At 37.9% G+C, this 16,666-nt stretch overlaps 1 protein-coding gene across 1 annotated transcript in view; it reads right to left on the bottom strand.

Moving 5' to 3' along the window:
- Positions 1 to 16,666, bottom strand: part of ARHGAP24 (Rho GTPase activating protein 24) — a 500,372-nt gene that overhangs the window by 256,269 nt on the left and 227,437 nt on the right. The gene's annotated exons all lie outside the window — the stretch shown is intronic.

Below are 16,666 nucleotides of genomic sequence, written 5' to 3'. Positions count from 1 at the left end.
TATCTGGCCAAGAAATCCTAAAGATCCACTTTTTGCTGAAAGAGTAGGACTCTAACTGTTAATTGCTTCAAAGATATATTGTGCTTGCTAGAGACCCAGCCCAACTTGGCAGACAATTTATTCACACAGGAATCAGTGTTTTGCGTAACAGAAGCCAAGCTGTTAAGTGTGAGTTGTCTTCTTTCTTTTTACTGTGGACCTTCTATTCTGACTCTTTCAGTACAATTTTCTTTAAATTGTTGGTGGTTGTCAAGATTCTGTGCTCTTTCATATTTTTAAGTAAGTAACCTGAAGGTGAATATGAATTTGCAAATGCCATGGAAGCAAGGGATGTAAAAGCTCTAAATTCAAATATGTGAAAGAGACCTCCCAATTATTTTGAAGAGCAAGGAGACGGTAATACTGTACTTTTAAGGGGATAGTGTTTTTCAGCCATTGTTAACATGCAGAGCCACTGTGCCTGGCTCCCTCTGTGTAATTACATCAGTAACCGATAGAGGGAGCATACTACCAGCCCTCTGCCTACAATTTCCCTGCATGATTAGCCCATCACCAGCAGTTCCATTCAAAGCATCAGTTATGCCCTTAAGACTTTGTGTTCCGGGCAACTAATAAAGAGGCACTGCTGGTTGCCAGCAAGTGCAGGAGGAGACACTCATCTCAAAGGAAGCAGCAATCAAGTCCACTGGGGTTCACAGGTTAAAAGCTATGGGCTGAGTAAAATGGGTGAATTTAACGTTAAGGTGCCAGTTCAGATGGACTGAGGAGAGGGGTCATTTGTGGCTCAGACCGGGACTCTCAGCATTTAGAGAAGGGGGGGAATGCAATTGTATAAAATAAACCCATTTTTTACACCGGCACACAGATCATCCCATTATTTTTCCACTGAGTCCTTTTAACATGATTTCATTTTCACACATCACTTCAGCTATGGAAAAAAATGAAGAGGAATGATGCTACTAAGATTTGTTTTGGATTCTAACACATTGAGAAATAATGAGGCGCTTCTTAAAGAGAGGCGAATTGATGACAAGTTAGACAAACATGTGACGGTAGACCAGTGGAACAAATGTATACGGGTCACCAGGCTCATTTGGGTAACATTAGTTTGTAGACATTCACATATATTGTCTCACATGGTAGTTCCACAGTGTAATGTTCATTTCACTGATGAGGAGATGGGTGCCACAGGTGCACTAATGGGTACCCAAGAGATATAGCAGGTTCAAGATCCCTTCTGCCCACATACTAGTCCTGTAAGTGCTGGGCTGCTTCATAAATGGACTTGATTAGTGTTTCCACAGTGTTCAGTGGAACTCTACCTCTAAGGAATGTTCATTGAGATGGTAAACCATAGCTCCTCAAAAATGAAATCTTGGCATGTAATACCTAGCTCCTAGCTGATTCTTACTAAATATTTAATAAACTAAACCAATCCTTGAGTTTGAATTAAGGTATAGAATAAGTATAATACTCAGGGTTCCTGATTATTACTACTGGAATCTACCCATTTCTAGATTACAGTGACTTCCTATGTCTGCCTCCCCCTCTTTTTTCTCATGCTTCCTTTTTTCCTTCCTCTTGCTCGCCCTTCCTTCCTTCTTTCCACAAACATTTATTAAATGACTAGGACACATCAGGCAGTTTGTAATGTGCTAGAAATAATAAGCAAAAGGAGAGTTCTAGTTGTCATGGAATGTACATTCTTGTAAGAGAGACAGATATCATTTATAAAAGAAAAGGTCTATGAAATATAGGTCATGGACCTGCAAGAGTCAGTTAAGATATAGACTGGGAGGGAGAATCAAGTGCAGATTTCTCTAAAGAAGCAACAACTGAGGTACCATCTGAGACATGAATAGGAATTATCTCATTAATCTGGGAATGATGGGAAGGAACCATGTAAAAACGAAAGAACAGAATATCTGAAGATCCTGTAGCTAAAGTGTAACACATTTGAAAAACTGAAAGAAAGCTACTGTGAGTACAGTTCAGAGAGCAAGGGGGAGAAGGAAATGCGTGGGAACATTGGAGAGTCTATGTGGGGCCTGCAGGCTGTGATAAGATCTGTTTTTAATAGGAGGTGACTTGATTGAATTTGAATATCAAAAAAATACACTCTGTATATGAGAACTTTCTGTACTTTCTGCTCAATTTCTCTATAAACCTAAAGCTGCTCTAAAAAGTATATTCTCTTTAAAAATATGTGTATGGGGTAGAACAGAGGTAGGAACAGAGTAGAATTTGAAGACAAATTAGGAGAATACTGCAGTTCTCTAGGACAAAGAGGACCAGGGACTGAGCCCAATGGACCTCCAGAGGTTAAGGAGCTGAGGAGGAACAAACAATGGTGACCAGAAAACATAAGCAGTGAAGTAGGAAGGCAAACACGAAAATGGTGTCCTTGAAGCCCAATGAAGCAGGTATATCAAGAAAGAGGGAATGATCAATGTGTCAAATGATCTGGCTGGGCAATTATTATGAGGACAGAAATAATCATTGCATTTAGGAAAATTTGAGGCCATTGATGACATAAATAAGGAAAAGTCTGGTGGAGTTGGTGGGCGGGGGTAGACTGAGGTAAAGACAGGAATTACAGAGACTGTAGTATATAGAGCAGTTTTACTGCAAAAAGAAGCAAAAAATATAAGCTGATGGATAACAGAAAAAGGTTGGTCAAGATAAGAGAATAAGACAAAGATTGTATGCTCATACTTTTTTAAAGCTTTACCATGTATGAGATTAGTTTACTTTTTAAAATAAAAATGTCCATGGGAACAATACATGGAAGACAGAACTGCAAATAAGATGGAAACAACACAGTCAATAGATTACCGTTCTTGAAAAAGTGAGACTGAGTTAAATTCTAAGACAAATGAAGGACTGAATATAGGAAGGAAGAGGGACAGTTCCTCTATTATAATAGAGGAAAAGAGGACCAAATGGCAGATTTAAGTAGTTTTGTATACAGTTCAAACCCATGAACAACATGGGTTTGCACTGCGCAGGTCTACTTATAAGCTCATTTTTAAAAAAAAATAAAAACAGCATAATACTGTAAATGTATTTTCCTTATGATTTTCTTAATGTTTTCTTTTATCTATTCTATTATATTCCTATAACATAATAAATTTGTGTTATTCAAGTGTTTATATTATTGGTAAGTCAACTTTGGTCAACAGTAGACTATTAATTGTTAAGTTTTGGGGGAGTCAAAAGTTATATGTCAATTTTTGATTGCATGGAAGTCAGTGCCCCTAATCCCTATGTTACTCAAAGGTCAAGTATATTTGATATGAGAAAATTGGGATGATTTCCATAAAATTAAGTTGGCAATAGGCTATCTGTGGGAGAGTGGCAGATCAAAAATAAAACACAAAATAAACCAACTTTTCAAATGATAATTGATTTGCATCCGTTGTAATCATATCAGAATGAGTTATTTCTCTTTCAAAGAACCCATTATGACACATCACAGACCCTAGATTAGAGTCAAGTAACCCTCAGCACAGATCCATCATTATCTCCCCTGTGATTCCTGTAAGCAAGTGACACATCAGAAATAATGAGTCATGAGAAAAACAATGTGATTGGTGCTGAAGGAATAAACTCTATAGCATGTCATGCCCCTGCACTAATTGTTTTCCAGAAGCCTTAATTGCTTGTCTGGGCACTCTTTGCTCCTCGCCACCCTGAATGACAAGTTGGTAATTCACAACAGAAGAGTTGAGCAACTGGAGAATATCTATCAAGTGCTCCCTTTGGCTTCCTTCCTCTGACTAGACATGTCACAGTAGTATTTAATACATTAGTACACCACTTTTAGACAGGAGGCTGTTCCCAAATAAAAATCAGCCTGACTTTAAAAAAAAAAAAAGATAATAACAACACAAGGGAACATGTCTATTTCTTTCAGGCAAAGTGTTAAAAACAAACCTAGCAGCAAAATTAAGGAGAATTTTAAATTCAAGGATAATTTATAGGAAAGAGTAGCTAGATATATGGGGCGCCTGGGTGGCTTAGTCGGTTAAGCATCCGACTTTCGCTTAGGTCATGATCTCGCGGTTCGTGGGTTCGAGCCCCGTGTCGGTCTCTGTGCTGACTGCCAGCAGCTCAGAGCCTGGAGCCTGTTTCAGAGTCTGTGACTCCCTCTCTCTCTGACCCTCCCCTGCTCACGCTGTCTCTCTCTCTCCTAGAAATAAATAAAACATTAAAAAAATTTTTTTTAATGGAAAGAGTAGCTAGATATAGAATATTTGTTCTTTCTTTGGACTTCCGTTTCTATTTCGCATGTTCATAGTTAATACTTTGTTGCTATATCATTCAGGTTTCTAATATTTATGAAAGGATTAGGTAGAATTCTGGATTGTGGCCTGATGTACATTACATATAATAAGGTCTGAATTTTTGTTTGTTTCTTTGAGGAATAGGATGCAGCTCAAGTAGCCAATAATAAATATAGGAAGCGTTTTTCCCATAAAAAGAGGAGCCTCTGGAGGAACAGTTATGTTGAATCTCCTTTTTGACCCTGTTATGGGCTGAGCTGTATTTTCCCAAAATATGTATGTTGAAGGCCCAAGTCTTAGTACTTTAGAATCTGACCCTGCTTGGAGACAGGGTCTTTAAAGAGGCAGTTAAGTTTAAATGAAGTCATGAGAGTAGACCCTAATCCAATCTGACTTGTGTCCTTATAGGAAGAAGGAATTTTAGGACACAGAGAATGCAGGGGAATGTCACTGAAAAGACACAGGGAGAAGATAACCAACTATAAGGCAAAGGTTGATGCTTCAGAAGAAACTAACCCCGGTTAATACCTTGATCTTGGACTTCTAGAGCCCACACCCGTAAGAAAATACATTTCTGTTGTTTCAGCCACTGAGTCTGTGATACTTTCCTAGATAGTCCTACAAAGCTAATAAGTACTTTCTTTATCCACCCCTCTTTCTTACCATCGACACACACTACTTAAAACAGTTTTATTATTTTTTATGTTTATTCATTTTTGAGAGAGAGATAGAGTGTGAGTGGGGGAGAGGCAGAGAGAGAGGGAGACATAGAATGCAAAGCAGGGTCCAGGCTCTGAGCCATCAGCACAGAGCCTGACGTGGGGTTCAAATTCACGAACTGTGAGATCATGACCTGAGCCAAAGTCAGATGCTTAACCAACTGAGCCACCCAGGCACTCCAACACACCGTATTTTAAAAGCATGATGATCAAGTGAAACCTTTTCATATGAGATCAGAGGATCTTTAAACCAATGCCACTTCATATTAATGGTCTAGTTCTGCAATCTGAATTAATACAAAAGTTTGAATTTAGGTTTATTACTCTGATGCTTGAAATATAAGCATTTCATTAGCACTGAGTTGCATATTTTCACAAAATTAGCTGAATGCCTGTGCGAGGATAACCTGGTGTCTGCCAGCTGCCAAGATTCCTAAGAATCAGGGCTCCTTTGAATAGGCGCTGTAGGAGAAATAGCCAAACGGCTAGCTCTCCAGGACTGCCTGATCAGCAGGACGCACACAGGAATGTCTCTGGTACGTTCCCCTTCCTACTCCATTAGTACCCTTTCCGGTCTCAGAACTTCCTTCATGCTTTGCCCATATTTCTTCAGCCTAAAATTCTTCACCTCATAGTCACCTAATAAAAATTCTGCAGTTTTTCTTTTTTCTTTCTTTCTTTTTTTTTTTTAATTCCAGCTGCGGACTCACTGCCTCCAGGAAAGACGTCCTTGATTCCAGTCCTGATTGACCTGTTGCTTCCTAAATTTAAGCTGTATTTATAATCCCATCTGAGACAAGTTCAGTATCTAGGCCACTTCTTATTTACGGTACTACTCAGGCGACTGTTCCAAAATATTGCTACTTTTCAGTGAGCCTTACTCAGGTCAGCAGAGTGCTAAGTGTTCCTCACACTCTTATCTCCTTCCATCCTTACCGCAACCTCATGAGGGAGGCATTCTGACTTCACATTTCCTAAGTGGAAACTGGTTCAAAAAGCCTAAGCAACCAGCTCAAGCGGCAGAGCCGAAAACTGATTCTGGCTGTGTCCTGTAGAGAAGTCTCTACCTCTTTGCTCTTCCAAGGTGGCCCGGCCGCTTTGGTTTTCACTGTCACCTCCCCATCTTCTCCCCTTTGGTGTTTCTCCTCCTAGGTCACTGTGAAACTGGACAGTTTCTACTTGCCCTCTACTCCTAGACACCTAAAGGAAATAGCTTGGTATTTAACAAAATATTTAGCAAAGCACCTGGAATAAATTGGGGTTTTATAACTCCCAGGTGGTTCTTGCATTAGGTTGCCTGTTTTCTTATCAGGGTATAGGGATTTCAGCAGGTTGAACCATACATTTCTGCAGGATCCAGAACCTCTCAGGATTTCCATCTGGGCCTTTCTGAGACTGACGTAATGGAGCTGTAAAGATGAGTAATTTTTTTAAATTTTATTTGAGAGAGAGAGAGAGAGAGAGAGCACAAGCTAGGAAGAGGGGCAGAGGGAGGGATAGAGAATCCTAAGCAGATTCCACGCTCAGTGTGGAGCTTGACATAGGGCTTGATCCCACGACCTCAGGATCATGACCTGAGCTGAAATCAAGAATCAGATGTTCAACCACCTGAGCACCCCCAGCACCCCAAGATGAGTACTGTTTGAGAAAGACAGTATTTGAATAATGAACAGGACAAGAGAGCCTAAAGACGAATTGACAGGGATAATGTTTGTTTCAAAGCCAGGAAATCCAACAGGGCTCATCATCTGGGTGGCAGATGATTCTGGAGGTTTCACATTTTGAAACATTCAGAACCACTTCAGCTCAGTTTTCTATTAAGGAGAAGGAGGAGGGAAAGGAGGAGAGGTGGAGGAGGAAGAAGGGGAGGAGGGGGAGGAAGGAGAGGAAGGGGAGGAGGAAGAGGAGAAAAGGAAAGGGAAGGGAAGGGAAAAAAAGGAAAAGAGAAGGAGTAAAGAAAAGTAAAGCAAAGAAAAGAAAAGGAAAACTCTTTCCCGGGTTCCTTGAGAGCTGGCACAGGACATGGTGATACGTCAGTTTTATCCTTGCTGCAAGCAAGTGTCCCTCTCGTAATTAGCAGCAGCTGTTATGCTGCACCCTCCTTTTCCTCCTGCTGTATTCTTTTTCCTGTGAAGTATGATTTCTCCTTCTCATTCCCGTATCATTTCTAACCTATTGGTTATTTTCTCCACTGGCCATTGACTCACCCAAACACGCTCTTTCCCTAGCTAAGATACAGCTCAAAGGGCCCTACCACAGAAAAACAACTGCCTAGAGAAACTCTATTTTCATAATAACAGCCACGGACATTTGTTTAGCACTTTACGGTCTATTTTCTTAGGATGCTCGGATTGCAAAGCCATTTTCAATTATTGGACAAAAAAGAGAGGTAAACACCAACAGCCTGTAAATACATAATTAAAACAATGCCTCAAAGAAAAACGAGGGAGGAAAATCACATTTATTCCAGCAAATAACGTTAATAAACAGTTGCTGCCATCAGAGTACTAAATGACACTATTGGTTTTAGCGTTAATGAAGGACTGAAGGAGAAGGCAGTGTGAACTACTTTCTAAAGAGTATAGTCTGTGAAATTCATGAACTTCTCTGGTCTCCAGTGTCCTACAGTGTAGAGAGAAAGCTATGATCAAGTTAAGTCATTCAGATCTGCAAGACTTTCAAAATTTTGATTTATCCAGGGGTGCCTGGGTGGCTCAGTCAGTCAAGTGTCTGACTTCAGCTCAGGTCATGATCTCACAATTCATGGGTTCCAGCCCTGCATCAGGCTCTGTACTGACAGGGCTTCAGACTCTGTGTCTCCCTCCCCCCACCTCAAAAAAATGAATATGAACATTTAATTTTTTTTAATTTTGATTAATCCAATGCAATTTTTCCATAGATAATAAAACTGAAGCCGAGTTTATTCATTAATTCAACAGACATGCAGTGAACATACACTGTATGCCAGCTACTCTCCTAGTCACTAGGTATAGACGGTATCATTTCTATTCTCAAGAGCTTCAAATCTAATGGGGAAGAAAGAGAATACAGGCAATATAAGAAATGTGAGTCTCAAAGGCAGAAGAAGAAGAAAATGCAGAGTACACTAAATTTTAAACCCTAATCTCATTTCTTTCATTTGCCCTCTTTATTTCTCTTAAACCTTAGATATTTGATTTCTGTGGGTTCTAGATAATAAACTCATCCATATTATTATTATTCTTGGTATAAGAAAGTTGTAGCATGTGGTGGTTTTATGGGCGCACATGGGTGTGAAGCCTGGTTTGAGCATTTACTAGAAATGTGAATGTGTACCTCTGGCTCCTAGCGGTGGGGAGAATGGCATCAATCACAAGTGTGGTCACATATTAAATGAGCCATTGTGTATAAGGCCTGGCCTGACACCTATTACAGTAAACGTTAGCTATAAATATGATAGAAGTGTTTTTCATGCTAATGTTAAAGGAAACCTGGTAGGTTGGGGGTAGAGAGATGTTAACAATTGAGTGGTGAGGAAAACAAACTACCCCTCTGAGAAAATGAGCTCATTAATTTTACCAGTAAACAAAGTAGTGCCATTTTCTGTAAGATGCTTAAAATTTTATGATGCTAGTGTACGTTGTAAAATGGTGAGTTTAGAAGACACTTCAAGTTTCTTTGCTCTTGCAAAGGATGCTTCCATTTCAGAATACTTATGAATATCTCCCTGAACTTGTATAGACTAAGCAAAATATAGTAATTTTTTTTTCATGCCAGGCACAGCCAGTGGTATTCATTTCTTAAAAAGTCACATAACAGAGGTCAGCGCTGCTCAGGATCTAGAGTTCCAAATGGGCTAAGACAGGGTTTAAATAGAGAATTTCAGTGTGGTCACTAACACTTTTTAGATTCACCATAATTGAGGAAAAACAAGCATTATTAAAAGATGAAAGCTTCTAAATAAAACTGTTGGCAAACAGCTCCTGATTCATGATTTTGAGGCTGTGGGTGATGCTATGGCCTGGGGAGACAGGCTGTCTCAGAGTTCTAATTCGGGCTCTGGTGGCACCAGTGGGGATTAGTGATTTATATTAGTATCTTCAGGCTCCTTTTCACAGGTTTTTTTCTCTAGCTTTTTTTTTTTTTATCTAGCTACAGGGGTCCCCAAACTATGTCCCATAGGCCAAACCTGGCCTACTATCTATTTTCTACATTTTTAAGTGGCTAGAAAAAAATCAAATGAATAATCATATTTCTTGATATTTGAGGATTACATAATATCCAAATTTTGGTGTCCATTAATAAAATTTTATTGGAACACAGCCAATACCCATGTGCTTATGCTACAATGGCCGAGTTGAGTAGTTATAACAGAGAGTATATGGCTGTAAAGTCTAAAATATTTATTCCCTGGTCCTTTCCAGAAAATATTTCCTGACCCCTGATCTGGCATATAGAATGAATCCTAGAATTCGATGGGAATGGATGAACATGTCTCCGGATATGGTCAAAGAGCACTCCTCAGACACTCTTCATGAGTGTGATCATAAGATCACACTCCAAATCAGTTCGCAAATGTGCCAAATGCCTTCTGGTTGACATGGCAGTCAAATTTCAAGGGATTACAAACATTTTAGGATGCCCTTTGTATCATTTTAATAGCCTCTTTCAAATGTATATTTTAAGGCATTTTAAGTAGGAAGGGAATTTTGAAGCAAAAATCCCAAACACTTTCTTTTTTAAATAAAAGAATACATAGTAGCTAAAACATGCTGCTTTTCAATGCATTTGTTTAATTCATGTTCAGAATTACTTGTGTATATAGAATTATCTTTTCATACCATAAACAACTCCTACTCACATTCTCTAAATGATTTCCACACATTAACTAAGAAAAAAAAAATAATACAAGCTTCACGGCTGCCTACAGTCTTAGGCAGACAAAAAAAGAGATTGTCTTAGTTGCCCTCGGGTAACAGATAGATGCTGTACTAACATGAAAGGGTACTAGTTACAGTACTAACACGAAAGGGGAAAAAAAGTTAAGATAAAGAGAATGTCGTAAAATTAAATGCCTTAGCAGCATATTTAACTAATGATCAAGAAAATGACCAACTTTTGTGCATTTTATGCTAGAACACTATTAAAATGTCTCCACATTTTCACACAAAATAGTCACCAAATACTGGTTTACATTTTTAAATGACAGAAAATTAATGTAACCAATAGCTTTATTTGTCCTACTAGGAATTGCAAATACAGACATGGATGATACATTGTCATTGCTTATGTCAAATAATTATTTCAAAAACTCAGAAACTGGACCAAGCTTTTTTCTTTCTCATACACATCCATGACTATTTCTTACAACTATCTATTTCTCATATGGCCTATTCTATACTGCAGCTACCCTGACTGTCTAAATAGGCTCAAGTTTTGGTAAATTAAAAATCATACAATCTCCAGATCCATGTAAATACATGAAATAGGTCTGGATAGTTATCTAATCATAGAACCAGGAGACAAAAACAACTAGATCATGCATGGAGATAAAAGTAAAAAACGATTAATAGTATACCATGTAATCATAAATAATAGAAAAAAATTGCCACATTTATGCATGTGTGTATATAGGTGAAATAGATAGATGCATATGAACATAGAGATAAATAGCTAAATATGGAGAAAAATGCAGATAAATAGATTGATAGAGATTAATCTAGTCTCTGGACCTCAAATTTAGACTACGGTTCTCACTCTAGAGTCTACAGTTGGGTTTCAGGGTATCTTTGAAACCTGCAAAATTGTTTGCAATTTTTATAGGTATTTACATTTTTCTGACAAAACGATACATAATGCAGTATTAGATGTTCCCTAACTTCTCACTTAGCTCATAAAAATCCTTTTGCAAAATTAGAATAGAAATATTCTTTATTGAAATTTACAGAAGTGATATGCAATTGTTAGAGGATATTGGAAATAATTAGAGTAGTCATGGCTAAAGGCCGGCTATATGACACCTTCTCTTCTGAAGGGTTTAATTTCATTTCCAGGCAGATGAAAATCTCTTCGGATTACCCTTCAATACTTCTCTCTTTTTTTTTCATTTCCATAGCTGACTCTTCACCTCTCATCCCCTTTTCTTCTGTCTTTACCTCTTTTCTTTCCTTGGAGGAAGGAAGAGGATAAGAAAATCTCCCAGTTCTAGTTATTATTGATTTGGGGCACTGAGCCAAGACAGGGCTTTGAGAGTCTGGAATATCGGTAATTGCCCTTGAAACTCGTAATGAGTCTTTCCTCGGATAATCCCTATGCGGGTCGGTGTACTGATTCCCAACATGTGAGTAATATTAAGCATGCTCAAAAGTGGCTAGATGGTGTGTGATAAGTTGGCCAGTGTATGGAGGGAGTTTGTGGAGAAGCAGAGACAGTTTTAGCAAAGCGAGTTCTGTAATAAAGAAAGCTGAGCTCCAGCATGCAATGGTTTTCCATAGGAAAAAATTACAGACGCACATTCCTTCTTTGGTATAGTTATTCACATACAAGTAAGGCTACTGCAGACAGGTGAGCTTCTCTCCCCAGCTTTTCATGATAGTATATTTGTGATTAGAGAACATACATTCAAAAGAACTAAAAGTGGGCACCTTTATCTAGTGCCTATTTTTATGATACGCTTCAACATATAAATAATTGCAAATAGATGAAAATGTCTACTCTCACTTTAAGTGCCAAAACTCTTAATACAAATATACCTATTTCTGTTAATAATAGTAAAAAATTCTATGTTCATATTTCAGAAACCAGGTTCCAGCCTTTAATATCTCATATTTTTATGCCAGAATATATATAACTTTATTTTGATTTTCTGGAACTTTACCTTTGTAAAGGTAAATCAGTCACACACACACACACACACACACACACGCACATACACACACACTCAATGAGTAGTGTTAGCTGTTTGACCATGATCAAATTACTTCACTGTGCCTCAGTTTCTTTATCTGGAAATGGAGATAATAACAGAGCTGGCCTCATGGAGCTGTAATAAAGATCAAATTTAATGATACATGGAAAGAGCCTGGAACATTGCCTGGGATACAGATAAATATGTAAATACTATAATGGAACATACTGCCCTATTTAGATCCCAGAGGCTGGCACGGTGGCTGCTGATGGCTCACAGAAGCCTTCATGGAAATTGCTTTCCATTGCAACAGGGAGCTGCTTAACCTGAGTTTATCTTTCTTCTCTTTTCCCATAAACAAGTAGACTAGCTAATGCCAAGAAAAAAGGTCTGCTCCTTGAGTTTAGAGCAGCCCTAAGGAGCATCTCACAATTGGAGTTCCCCATAGCATCAGCTGAGATCTCATTTGCAAGAATCTATCATTTATCTCCAGTATAAATAACATAGTGTTATATTAGTTTCAAGTGTATAATATAGTGATTCAAAAATTCTACATATTACTCAGTGTTTATCAAAATAAATGTACTCTTGGGGCGCCTGGGTGGCTCAGTCAGTTAAGCGTCCGACTTCGGTTCAGGTCATGATCTCATGGTCTGTGAGTTCAAGCCCCTCACCAGGCTCTGTGTTTCCAGTTCGGAGCCTGGAGCCTGTTTCCAATTCTGTGTCTCCCACTCTCTCTCCCCTCCCATGCTCATGCCTCTGTATCTCTCTCTCTCTTTCTCTCAAAAGTAAATAAACATTAAAATTAAAGAAAGAAAGATAAATGTACTCTTACTCCCCATTACCTATTTCACCCATCCCCCCCACCTACTTCCCTTCTGGCAATCACCACTTTGTTTTCTGTATTTCAGGACATGAGAAATTGCACATGTGAGTGAAATCATATGGTATTTGCCTTTCTCTGACTAACATTTCACCTAGCATTACACCCCCAGTTCCATCCGTGTTGTTGCAAGTGGCAATTTCATTCCATGAATCTGAAGAAAAAAAACTTAAAAACTCCCATTTTAAGTTAAAAACACAGTGGAAGTTGTGCCTCCCAGAGAATGCATTTCAGAGAAGAAATCCAAACAACATTTCCCTGACCATTACTATGACAAGAAGAGTAGGACAGAGGAAGTGCCTCCTGAAGAAAAGTTTTCAGTGTAAACCTTATTTTTTCAAGGGTAGGAAAAGAAATTCTCTCTACCATCAGAACAAGCCAGAAAAGCACAAGAGAGTTGCTGGTAAGTTCTGAAGTATGCTAGAGCTGTCATTCACCCCTTTTCCAAGTTGTAGAGTGACATGAAGCTCAGCAAGTCCTTGCATCTGTTGGATCTCAAGCTCATGCTTCATGGAGAAAAGGACAAGATGACAGAGTTGAGGGTGGCAGCAATGGTGAAACAGCCTACATTATCCCTATTTGGCAGACATGAGCTTTCTGGTAGCTGAAGAAGCACAAAGAAAGCAGCTGGCTTTTGAGCTCTTCTGAAGGTATTCCATCTAACATGACCTTGCCTAAGGCAGAAAATTCTACCACATGAAGTGGATTTCCCATTCTAGGGATGCTGAACAATCCACAAATGCACTCTATGAGCAAGTCAACTGTCTGAAAGGAATGTAATAGCCAGTGTTAAGGGGCTATACTACCAGCAATAGCTTCTGGGTAGACAGACTTCTACCTTCTTCCATTTCTCTCTTGGTAACATTATCAGAAAGGAAGGCAGAGAAGTAGGAAAGAGGACACATGGAATTTCCCTCTACTTCAGCCACTAGAGCCACAAAAAGGTCTTTGCTGCACGAGGTGATGGAAAGATCTTACACAGCAGGAAATAAGAGTTCAATATAGCCAACTTAGGAGTAGCTACTGTGGACAATAAAATCATTCCACATGATTAAGAGTCCACCATGAACATGGTAAGCATATACACTTCAATGAGTATTTATCCAGTACCCTGCATCATACTGTACCGTGTGTTAGAAATACCATGATGAGAAGAAAGAGATGGCTCCTAACACTTAAGGAGTACACATTTCTTTGTCTCCTTTTGCCTTTCCTCTTCTGAATCACTATGTCTTCTCTCTCTGACAGAGTACTTTTCAAAGAAGGTTGAGACGTCAACATCCATTAATTATTCTGTTTATTTTTTAAACATCATAAGGAAAATTTGCCCAGAACACATGTAAGAAGCAAAAAGACAGACTGCATTTTCTTACTTCAAGTACTATACATTAAATTCTGCCAACATTCCTTTCTCAACCACATTTCCCAAAAGTTTAGCACTTGGCCATAAAAGCTCACTCCAGTCTAAAATTTGGCATGACTGGCTGCAAACCTTCAAATTTGCCAATTTGGCTAACATCTCCTTTTTGAATAACAAGTAGATAAATAGGAAAAAAACTGAGATGAAAAGCTATAATCATGGCATTATTCAGAGACAATTCATTTCATAAGATAATAGTAAGTCTAAAAGAAATTAATCCTAAATTATGGTAGATTTGTTTTCAGATAGATTTTTACAGAAGTTTAAAGCCTGCATTGAAATATACTATACACACTAATGTAATTAAGTCATACACAAAAATCTGAGAACTTTGATTCTACTGTAAAATCTTTTTTAAATTATTTGCACATGACTATTGCTTAATATCAGAGGACATTTCAGACTAAAGTAAAACAAAATGAAACAAAACAAAAACTCCTATCTACATAGCATATATGGATATATATAAATTATGAAAAATTCTATGTAAAAGATTATATTTTATAATATTCTATAATATAAAGAATTAAAAACATATATAGCAATATACAGATAAACTATATATATATATACACACATATATACATAAACATATATATCTACACAAACACATACAAATGTATGTATGTATATATAGTACTAGGATATTTGGCAAAGAGCTTTCAGGAAGCTTTCTATTTTTTTTTTTTTTTTGAAATCATTATAGGCAGGTGGAATTAAAGGATTTAATTCTATCCATTGATATACCTTGGGTAGTTGGGTTTGCAGTACTTGTACATAAAGGTAGAATCATGTTGGATCTGTAAACATCATTTGTAGCATGGGTTTTCAAAACTGATGATTGAGAGAACTCCACAGAGAACGCCAACATAGAATCAGTATGTATTATAAGAATCTGCTGCTAGGAAGGCCTACAGAAGAAAGTTTTGTACAAGACACTGACCACATTTCTGTAATGTTTCCTGTCTCACACTTTCTGACAAATGAAAACACTCTTGAAACTTTGCAGATTCTCCATACCCAGCTATCACCTAATTGGAATAATTAGAAAATATTATCTTATCTGTCTCATTTGCAAAAATAAGTCAAGTATAGTTAGTAACCCTAATTTTGCAAAAATTGGTTAAAGATCATGTGATACAGATTCCCACATTTTCATACAAACACACAATCATTTGTCTGGAAATCCTGTCTTAATGTGAGGGACACACCAACAAAGCCTTGATGACCAAGATTCATGGCACAAACACTGGATTCTCGATGTAGCCATGGTGTTTCTCCCTCTTTAAAGACACATTTGGCACAATTTCTCATCACTCCTTAAGATAATCCAGAATTATAAAACCTAATTTAGAAGCTATTACATATTGTGTTAATGATTCAGGAAGCATCTTTTCAAATGAGCTATGGGCATAGTATGTTCATTTCCATAATTACTGCAGCAAACCTAAGTTTACTTGAGAGTGTGGTTTTTTTTTGAAAAGACAACCTTCAAATTTCACATCTCAGTATTAAATGTATTAAGCTTTGCTCATCCAAAGCCATCATGTCATATGCTCCACATGTGAACGGCATGCCTTAGAGAAACAATCTTAGAGGGGGAAGTTTTGAGACTTCCTGGGCTTGAAGACCCAGTTCTGTCTAGAACAGTCTTGACAATATCCATTGATGTTATATCAGAACACCTTCACCAAAAGATGAAATCTCTACATATTTAGTAGACAGAATGGGAAAACAGACCTTTAGTATTATTGGAGACAAAGAGTCAAAGTCATCAGTTTAATATCATGTTCACTTAAAAGCCAATAGGCACTAATGTTGTGAATAAATAGGGAAAGAAATTTCCTCTAGTGATACTTCAAAGACTTTGCAACATCTGGAATTTGATTCTATACAGGGTATTCCACTAAAATGTAAGTATAAAAAGATTTTAATAGAGCAAACGAGATTCAGGTTTCTTACAATGTGTTCTCCCTGGGGGGAGACAAATAACACAATGCATCTGACTAACCTTTCCGCACTTCAGCTGCATTAATTAACATTTAGTCATGGCTTCCATCATGAGCCAGATGAACTTAGGCTACAGCTGTTTTCAGTGAAGGGGAAAAAAATGCTTCCACACTTTAGATTCCCAGCATTTATAAATCTGAGAAAAATGTTTTATTGACTGCCTTTGTGCCAGCATTATGGATATGCATTACATATTAGTCATCCAAATAATATATTCATACACACCCTAGACTGATTAAATCAGAGTCAGTATCGCATGAACTGGGTCAGCCAGCACCAATACTATAAAAACCACTCCTACCCTTTTTTCTTACATCAAGGATTAAGGAAGGGCTAAAGAACTGATCAAAGAAGTTGATTGTGGCCTTGAAAAGAAATTGTTATTGGGTGAGTGAAACATTTAAGTGGAGATCAGGTACTCTGAGTGAGTAGGTTACAGATGACTAGAAAAAAATGAACAGA

Source organism: Hyaena hyaena, unplaced genomic scaffold, assembly GCF_003009895.1.
Source record: "Hyaena hyaena isolate Hyena2069 unplaced genomic scaffold, ASM300989v1 scaffold_373, whole genome shotgun sequence".
Lineage (NCBI taxonomy): Eukaryota > Metazoa > Chordata > Mammalia > Carnivora > Hyaenidae > Hyaena > Hyaena hyaena.
Note: the sequence above shows the minus strand (reverse complement) of the source record. Positions and strands in the feature narration are given on the sequence as shown.